Below are 10,246 nucleotides of genomic sequence, written 5' to 3'. Positions count from 1 at the left end.
TCTTGAAACCGCACCTCCATCTTGTCACCCCGCCTAGGCATGACATTGTACATGCACAACGTCAATAACAACTTTGCTTCCATCCTTAAATTTCTTCTATATAATTTCCCATGTGTTGTGCCCGGAAGAAAGAGGTAATCAAGCATGGCTTGCCATTGTTCATGTTTCGCGGGCTCATGATAAAGATCCCTAAGACTTGGGTAGATATATTCATTGGCCGGCCCATCATCAAACTTTGCCACCCGGCGCAAAGAATCATATGACATTTCCACTTTTACACCATTACACTTCCCAACTAATCGCATCTTGTTCGGAGCCTTGAATGGGGGACATTCGAGTGATGCCACCCACTCTTGAATTTGCTTGTCATACATTTTCTTTGTCTCACCATCATAGCATTTTGTGGCCGCTCCCCAACCCAACGCATTAAACTTGGCGATGATCCCAAACGGGGCAAAATCCGCCTCCCGGATTTCTTTTTCACAAATAAACGCTTCTCCCCTTTGTTTTAACTTGTTCATTTGATCGTGAAAAAGTTCCTCTCTCCATTCCGCGGGTTGGTCTAACAATGAACCGGTTGTCCAATCCGGCTTTGGCCCCCTTGGCGGTGCATCCTCCTCCGAATCCGGGTCACCAATCCGAGCCAATTTCCTCCTTTTCTGTTGTGCCGCATCCCCTTGGGAAGAACTTGCAATTCCCTTTCCTTTCCTAGATGCCATACCTACACACATTCACAACCAAGCAAACAATTCAAGTTAGTTATTTTTATCCCATCTTCCCCACACTTGCTTCATGTTATAGATATAAATGTGCAAAAACCCAAAATTTTTATTTTTTCAAACAAAATTTTGGCATGATGTCTCCTAAAATCAGAATTTTCCAACAAAGTTTTATAAAACATCAACACATTTATACTAATAACAATCAATGGTTTACAAATTCTATCATCTATCTCATACAAGCAAGTGTGTAAGTAAAAACATAATGGAAACTTACAAACCTCAATGTACTTCAAAGAATGAACAAAAATTGCATACCTTGGTGTTGTAGAAGATGAGAATCACTAAAGCTTGAAGTTCACACAAAAACCCACAAAAAGACCCAAATTTTCGGCACCTAGGGTTTGAAATTCGATCCAGAAAACTAAGGAATCTTCAATATTCAATACTAAATCTGAATTCCTTGTGAAATTCCACCCAAAATAGACCCAAGAATCACCGAAATCGGACTTGTTTTGAGAAAGTTATGAAAGTGTGAAGTTAGGGTTTCTAAGTGAAGAAGGAGAAGTGGAGAAGAAGAAGAAAAGGGAAAAAGATGAGTGGTTGGGGATTAATGGAAGAAAAAGGAGTGGTTGGGGTGTTTTAGATAATGATTTTATTATTATTATTATTAATAAGTTTTCGGAAAAATTTTTTTTTTTTTTTATATATAAACAACGACACGGCACCAGCTTGCAACTCCGCTCGGCGCCGTAAGCTACGGCACCACGCCGTAGCTTACGGTGATATCTGGAAATTCTGGTTGTCGTAAGACAGGAGCTAGGCACCGTAAGACTTTGTTTGTTTAATGGGTGCCGTAAGCTACGGCCTCCCCACCGTAGCTTACGGCGGTTACTGGGCATTGGGGAGGCCAACTTTTTCTTAAAACTTTGTTTTTTTTTTTTTAATTTTTAAGAAAAACATAAATTTTACCCTACCCCCCGTTAAAAACCCGTGTTGTCCTCAACACTATGTTCGGGAAATTCGTGAAAATTTCCCCACACTTGTTTCGAACACCGGTTTGAACGAGACTTATTTGAAATAAAATAAACTATCCTAAATATTTACAAATACCAAACCTGGGCCTCTTTCACGTTTCCTCATCATCCACTGGGCGTAAAATGTAGCCCACTTTATCTAGCTCAAGGTTGTTGATGTCATTCCCTTCCAAGTACGGTTTGAGGCGATGCCCGTTAACCGTTTGTTGCTTGTTTGTTCGTTCGTCTTGAATATCAACATCTCCGAACCTTCCCACTCTTCGGACAACGTAAGGACCCATCCACTTGCTTTTCAGTTTCCCCGCAAACAATTTCAGCCTTGAATTATACAACCACACCTTTTGACCCACTTCAAAGTTCTTTTTCTTTATCTTCGCATCATGAACTTTTTTAAGTTTGTCTTTGTACGCGGATGCACATTCATAGGCTTGATCTCTTATTTCCTCTATTTCATTCAATTGAAGCTTTCTCGCCCGACCCGCTTCATCGTAGTTTGCGTTTACCGTTTTAATTGCCCAATACGCCCGGTGTGCCAACTCCATGGGCAAATGACATCCTTTCCCATAAACCATCCGATAAGGAGTGGTATCAAGTGGAGTTTTGTAAGCCGTTCGATAGGCCCACAACGCATCGTCAAGCTTGCTTGACCAATCCTTCCGATCCGTTCTCACCGTCTTCATTAAAATCTCTTTAATTTGCCGGTTAGAAACTTCGACTTGACCACTCGTTTGCGGGTGGTATGGTGTAGCAACGCGGTGGTTCACATTGTATCTCTTGAGCAACTTCCCAAAATTGAAATTCTTGAAATGCGACCCGCCATCACTTATTATCACCCTAGGCACACCAAAACGAGCAAAAATGTTAGATTGCACAAACTTACAAACAACGGAGTGATCATTGGTCCTTGTGGCAATAGCTTCAATCCATTTCGACACGTAATCGACCGCCACCAAAATGTATAAGAACCCATTTGAGTTTGGGAAAGGACCCATGAAGTCAATTCCCCAAACATCAAATACTTCTACTACCAAAATCGGGTTTAACGGCATTTCATCACGTTTCGAAATACTTCCCATTCTTTGACAATTGATGCAATTCCGGGCATACTCACAAGAATCCTTGAAAATCGTGGGCCAATAAAACCCACTAGATAACACCCGATAACCCGTCTTGTTCCCACTAAAATGCCCACCACACGCCGATGAATGAGCATGAATCAAAATCTCTAGAACTTCCGTTTCAGGAACACATCTTCGTATCACTTGATCGGCTCCGATTTTGAACAAGTCGGGTTCGTCCCATATGTATTGCTTCACTTGACTAAGAAATTGTTGTCGTCTCTTCCTAGTCCAATGATTTGGCATTGCACCCTTAGCCAAATAATTAACGTAATGGGCATACCAAGGTGCAACATAAGTAGAGACGGCCAACAAGTGCTCATCGGGAAACCGTTCATTGATTTCACTTGGGTCATCAACACCTTCCAACGGGATTCGGGACAAATGATCCGCAACAACATTTTCACATCCCTTTTTGTCCCGAATCTCAAGATCGAATTCTTGTAGTAAAAGCACCCAACGAATCAACCGGGGCTTTGCATCCTTCTTTTCCATCAAATATCGGACCGCGCTATGATCCGAATACACTATCACCTTGCTTCCCCAAATATAAGATCGAAACTTGTCCAAGGCATACACCACCGCTAATAATTCTTTCTCGGTTGTGGTGTAGTTAAGTTGCGCCTCGGACAATGTTTTGCTTGCATAGTATATCACCACCGGCTTTTTATCTACCCTTTGCCCCAAGACCGCTCCAATAGTTGTATCACTAGCATCACACATAATCTCGAACGGCTTTGACCAATCCGGTGGTTGCAAAATGGGAGCCTTCACCAACTGTTCCTTCAAAACATGAAACGCTTGCAAACATTCGTCAGTAAAATCAAAAGGAACATCTTTTAATAATAAGTTACATAAAGGTTTTGTGATTACACTAAAGCCTTTAATAAACCTTCAGTAGAACCCCGCATGTCCCAAAAAAGATCTCACCCCCTTTACATTCTTTGGTGGGGGTAAAGATGAAATTACCCGAATCTTTGCTTTGTCTACCTCCATCCCCCGGTCCGAAATGACATGCCCCAAAACAATACCCTCTTGAACCATAAAATGGCTTTTTTTCCCAACTTAGTACCAAGTTTGTCTCAACACACCTTTTTAAAACTTTTTCTAATTCATTAAGACAAGAGTCAAAACTTGGACCAAAAATGGAAAAATCGTCCATAAACACTTCAAGAGACTCCCCGACCATATCCGAAAATATACTCATCATACATCTTTGGAACGTGGCGGGGGCGTTACATAATCCAAATGGCATTCGCCGAAAAGCAAATGTACCATATGGACATGTAAACGTGGTTTTGTGTTGGTCGTCCGGGTGAATAGCAATTTGGTTATATCCCGAATACCCATCCAAAAAGCAATAATATTTTTGACCGGAAAGTTTTTCAATTATTTGGTCAATGAAGGGTAACGGGAAATGGTCTTTTGAGGTAGCCGCGTTTAATTTGCGATAATCAATACACACTCGCCACCCGGTTACCGGGCGGGTGGCGATTTGCTCACCTTGTTCATCCTTCACTACTTGGATGCCGGATTTTTTAGGCACTACCTGTGTCGGACTTACCCATGCACTATCCGAAATGGGGTAAATGATCCCCGCATCCAACCACTTGATGACTTCTTTCTTCACCACCTCTCTCAAATTCGGATTTAACCTTCTTTGTGTTTCACGGGTCGGCTTCGCATCCTCGCTTGTAATAATCTTGTGCATCACAATTGATGGACTAATGCCTTTTAAATCGGCTATCGTCCACCCAATTGCCGCCTTATGAGCCTTCAACACCCGCATCAATTCTTCCTCTTGAGCTACCTCCAAGTTGGAAGCAATGATTACCGGTAAGGTATCATTTTCCCCCAAAAATGCATACTTTAGGTGCTTTGGTAGCTCCTTCAACTCCACACTTGGTGGACTTTCCAAAGAAGGCTTGGTGCCCGAATCGATTTCCACCGGTAATGTATCCGTTTGGTAAGTCCATGGTGGACTTCCTTCCTTCACCGCGAGAGCTTCTTGCTCCTTCTCTTCAACCTCTAACTCGCATGTATGAACCTGCAAAGACATATCACAAACACAAGAACCCAAAATTTCTTCTTCGAACACCTTCGGGTCATAGCCATCTATAAAATCTGCCAAGAAACACTCATCACCATACACATTAGTACCGTTAGTAAAAACATTCAACCTCATCTTTCTATTACCGAATGTCATGTCAACTGTGCCATAGCGACAATCAATAATAGCATGTGCGGTGTTCAAAAATGGCCGACCCAAAATAACATTTTGTTGTTGAATTGGGTCCGCGGATGAGTAATCTAACACAAGGAAATCAACGGGATAATAAAATTCATCAACTTTAACTATAACATCCCGTACGATACCCCGGGGAAGTTTATGAGACAAGTCGGCTAATACAACCGTTGTCTCAACCCGCTTCAGTGGACCAAAATCGAATTGGTCATATAACCCCCCCGGTAGGATACTTACTCCGGCTCCAAGATCCAATAATGCCCTCGTAGTTTGAAAATTTCCAACTTGAATATTTATTAAAGGCGTTCCCGGATCTTGTAACTTAGGAGGAAGGTCACCTTTCAATACCGCACTTACCCGCTCCGTCAAATCTACCAATTTAGGCACTTTTTGTTGCCTCTTTTGAGTACACAATTCCTTTAGAAATTTGGCGTAAGCGGGTACCTGTTTAATAGCTTCAAGCAAAGGAAGATTAATTTTAACCTGTTTGAAGACCTCCCACATTTCCTCTTTTTGAGGACCCCGTTTTGAAATAAAATTTTTTCTACCCGGGTCTAATAAAGCCGAAGGAAACGGTACTTCACTAGACCCCTCACCCTCATTTACTTTTTCTTTTTCTTTAATAATTTCGGGTTTTTCAAAATTGGGTTTTTTAGAAGAAACAATGGGTGGTTCGTTTTCTTCCTCACTTTCTTGACCCGTTATATCCTCAACCACCCCTTCAACCAAATCCGGTGAAGGATTGGTTTTATACTCTTTCCCACTTCTCAAAACACTCACATGATGAATATTAACATTGTTACCTCTTAACGTACCGTGAGATGGATTTACCTTAGTGTCGCTTGGTAATTGACCTTTACCCTTCTTCAATTCGGACACTTCGGTTGCAAGTTGACCCATTTGAGTGGTCAAAGTTTGGATTGCTTTGTCTCGCGCCTCATCCTTTTGTATGCGTGCGTCATCCATTTGGTTCCTCTTTTGCATCTCCGCTTGCATACTCTTCAACATTTCCATCATTTCATTTCCACCCGAAGACCCCCCTTTTTCTTGACCCGCTTGGTATTGCCTTTGGTATCCTTGGTTGTTCCCACCTCTATATCCACCTTGATTATTGTAAGGTTGGCGCGAACCATAATTCCCTTGGCTACCTTGAAAGTTCGGGTTTGATTGATTCGAAGGGTTCCCATAACGAAAATTCGGATGATTTCTCAACCCGGGGTGATAAGTGTTAGAATTCATGTTGTAATTTCTACCACCCCCTCCTTGACCTTGAATGGCATGAACTTCTTCAAATTGCCCTTCAACCATTCCTTGGCAATTTTCCGCCGCATGACCTATTTCATTACACAATGCACAAACGTCATAAATTTGATTAGAAGTTTGTATATTACCGTCATCAACCGCGTGCACTTGTGTTCGAGTAACGGCCGGTCGTGCTCTCCTTGAAGCTTGAGCCTTTCTCTTTGAGGTGATCGCCATTTGTTCCAAAAATTCCCAATCCTCATGCTCATAATTTGTGCCAAAAGTTCCATTTGTGATAGACATCAAATCTCGTGCATCTTCGGCACACAACCCTTCATGAAAAGCGTTCATTAACTCCCAAAGCTCAATCCCATGGTGTGGACAATTTTTAATCATCATGTTCAAACGCTCGAATGCTTCATGGAACATTTCGCCTTGTTGTTGTTGAAAGCTCCTCAATCCTTTTCTCGCATCATTGGTCTTTTGGGCGGTATAGAATTCGTCTAAGAATGTTTGTTGCATCTCCGCCCAAGTATAAATAGATGCTGAAGGCAAAGTGTAGAACCACTTCTTTGCCTTGTCCTCCAAAGAAAATTGAAATAGTACCAACTTGATATCATCGGCCGAAAAACCTTGACTCCCAAGAGTATTGCAAATTGAGTCATAGGCTTCCAAATGGAAATAAGGCTCCTCCGTTGCTAGCCCCTTATATTTCGGCAAACTTTGTAACGAATTGGTTCTTACTTCAAAAGTTCTCCCTTGGTTGTTATGAGGAATAACCACCGGTGAAGGATTGTGCGTTATCACCGGTCTAAAATGTGCTTCAATTCCCCTTGCATTTTCCCTAAGATGCCTCCTTGGCACACCAAATCGACCTCTTGGACGAACTTGACCCATTGGCCTTTGCATGGGCCCTTGTGGTACGATTGGTTGTTGAATTGGCCTTTGAATTTGCGGTTGCACCTGTTGTGGTCGAACTTGTTGCAAAGGAACCGGGCGTTGCATTTGCGGCCCTTGTGGCCTTGGCCTAATATGTTGAGGTATGAGTTGTTGTTGAACCCCACCAACATTTGGAATCACTTGTACTTGGCCTTGCGTATAACCGTACTCCCCTTGCTCTCCATCACCCCCATAACCGTATCCTTCTTCATCAAAACCTTCAAATTCCTCATAACCTTCATCATACCCATCTCCTTGAATTCCCGATGATTGCCCAAATGGAATAGTCGAGTATTGGAAACCCGATTGATTTGGTGGTCGATACGGTGTAGCATGGACAATAGACGAAATTGGTGCCATAGTATGGCTCGAATATGATGGACCCGCACCCGGGAAAAAATGGGATAATGGCGGTATAGTAGTGGAAGGGTTAAAGGTGACGGTTGGTTCTTCTTGGGTAGTAATGGGCTGTGTGGTGTTGGTTGGTGTAACCTGTTGAGGTATGGTGGGTTCGGTAGTATTTGGTGGAATGGTTGTGTTAGGTGAAGGTTGAGTGGATGTTGGTATGAATGATGAGGTAAATTCACCCGTAGTGGGTGGTGGTGGTGGTGGATCCATGTATCGAATTGGTGTAACTGGTGTTGTTGGTGAACTATTGATTGTATTTTCCCTTAGCAAAATTCTGTTTGCTCGCAAAGTTTGCTCAATTTCCGGATCAAACGCCAATGGTGATAGCTTGTGAGAGCTCCTAGTACGCATGCACCTGTAAATACCTGCACACTAACACACCTCGCGTAAACCAGAAAAATAACAAACTTAAAGCAAAAACAAAAATAACACACGTTGCGCACTACTCCCCGGCAGCGGCGCCAAAATTTGACGTGATGTCGTGGTCACGCAAATTTAATCCCAAAAACAACTATGTAAATAGTGGCAAGTGGGTATCGAACACAGGGAGTTTGTGGAAAATGTGCTATTTGTGATGCTTCTCTAAGTTAACTAACTTGAACTAAATTGCAAGAAAAATAAAATTCACGAGTTGTTTTGATTTGATTGGTTTTAAAAACTAAGATTAATTAACTAATTTGCGAAATGAAACTTGAAGTTGTAAACAATTGAGAAATAAACGACTATCTTGTGTATCCGGTTTGCTTTAACTTTTGTGTTAATCATTTAACTAGAAAGAACTACATAGACATAGTTCATGCATAAACAATTGCAGTGATGAAAGGGGACGAAGTACTCAGATTCCGAGAACGTGAGGTTGTCACCCGATGATCAATCAACCCTTACCCAAACCTAACTATACCCATGATATCCCGATTGCCAACGGCACCAAGAACGTATGGTTTCTAATTAGTTTAAAATAAGCATCAACCTGTTACTAACAATTGATTACACACCATAACAATCAATTTAAATGAAAAGAGATTGATATTTTAGAAATGCAAATAAAAACACAAAAGTCTAAACAAACCTTCACCACAAGATAGTCATTAAAGTACCTAGCCACTCATGGCTTTAACACACATCATGACAAAATAGAAATAAGACCAAAGTTCACAAGTTCCACCAACAAAGACAAGAATATAATGCAAAGATTGTTCCCCAATGATTCTAGTGAAAAGATTATGCCAAAGATATGTTTCCTAGCTCCCCAAGTGCCTTCAAATAGTCCCAAGCTCGTTTTTCTCATGTAGTAACCGAAAACCCATGATGGGACATCATAATGCTCCATAAAACGGCCAATTAATGCAAGAGTTACAACTTTGGAACAATCGGCGCCGTAAGCTACGGCGCCTGCCGTAGCTTACGCCACCCAGCGAACAACAATCCTTCCATCAGCACCGTAAGGTACGGCAGGAGGCCGTAGCTTACGGTGAGCAGTGAACCTTTACGCCGCTTCGCTCCTGTCTTACGGCACTCTTTTCTTGTATGTTATAGGGACCGTAAGCTACGGCCAGGTGGCGTAGCTTACGGCTCTGAGTGATCTTTTGCTTCCAATTCCTTCATTTCCCTTTGTTTCCACACATCTTGATCACGCCAGCCTCTAACATCCTTCAAGCTTCCTTAAACCTTCATTTTGTACACTTTAACACCTGCATCAATAGCATCTTGTGATTACCTAATTCACGCAAATAACCGGATAAAATGTAGAATGTGCGTTATGTTTAAGCCTTTTAAGGGTTGTCCTACGGACCACCCGTCATCCCACATAGGAGGAGAGATGGAACTTAAATGGGTATTTAAGGTGGAACTCTCCATCCTTATTGTTTCATGGAAGCACACACTAGTGTCCTCGCGAAGGGTGCGGAGCACCCTAACTCGCACTCGCACACGCTCGCGCGCGCGCGCGCGCGCGTGGCGTGGGCGATGTGGCGCTTTGATGGCGCACTTTGCACTTCGCATCGCCGCGAGCCGCTTGAGAGCCGCCTTTGTATTTTTGACCGCGCGCGCGTGGTGAAGCACAAGGGTTGCAAGGACCAAGTGGTAGGTGATGCGGCGCATGACGTGGCAGTCATACGCATGCGCGCGCGGTTGGGAGCATGGTGCATGGGTCCTACTGTGCCGTGTGCGGCGCACCAGAGTGAGCCAATACGGCGCGACTGTGTGGCGCGCACGTATAGACTCACAGGTGACGTGGCGCACGCCGCACCGCCGCATGGACGGACTTGAGCTGCACCGCCGCATGGACGGACTTGAGCCGCACCGCCGCATGGCAGTGAGCCAAGAGGCCGCACGCCGCACGGCAGTGAGCCAAGTGGTCGCACGCCGCACGGCAGTGAGCCAAGAGGCCGCATGGGCGCGCGCGCGCGTAGAAGCTTCCAGCATTGAATGACAGGGCAGTTTCAGTCCAGCTTCGTAACTGACGAGTTAATAGGCTTTGACTGAGAATTAAATGACGAGTTATGCCTTTATGTAGACGATATGCTTATCATTGGGAGT

General features: G+C 43.3%; 1 non-coding gene and 1 pseudogene across 1 annotated transcript; one reads left to right on the top strand and one right to left on the bottom strand.

The window, feature by feature from the left end:
• Window positions 1-1,848: 1,848 nt before the first annotated feature.
• On the bottom strand, window positions 1,849-5,059 carry LOC118482749 (annotated as a pseudogene).
• Window positions 5,060-6,728: 1,669 nt separating this feature from the next.
• Window positions 6,729-6,834, top strand: LOC118483573. The gene has a single exon (XR_004870863.1). It is a non-coding gene; the product is annotated as a small nucleolar RNA R71 (small nucleolar RNA).
• Window positions 6,835-10,246: the final 3,412 nt, after the last annotated feature.

Source organism: Helianthus annuus, chromosome 10, assembly GCF_002127325.2.
Source record: "Helianthus annuus cultivar XRQ/B chromosome 10, HanXRQr2.0-SUNRISE, whole genome shotgun sequence".
Classification (NCBI taxonomy): Eukaryota; Viridiplantae; Streptophyta; class Magnoliopsida; order Asterales; family Asteraceae; genus Helianthus; species Helianthus annuus.
Note: the sequence above shows the minus strand (reverse complement) of the source record. Positions and strands in the feature narration are given on the sequence as shown.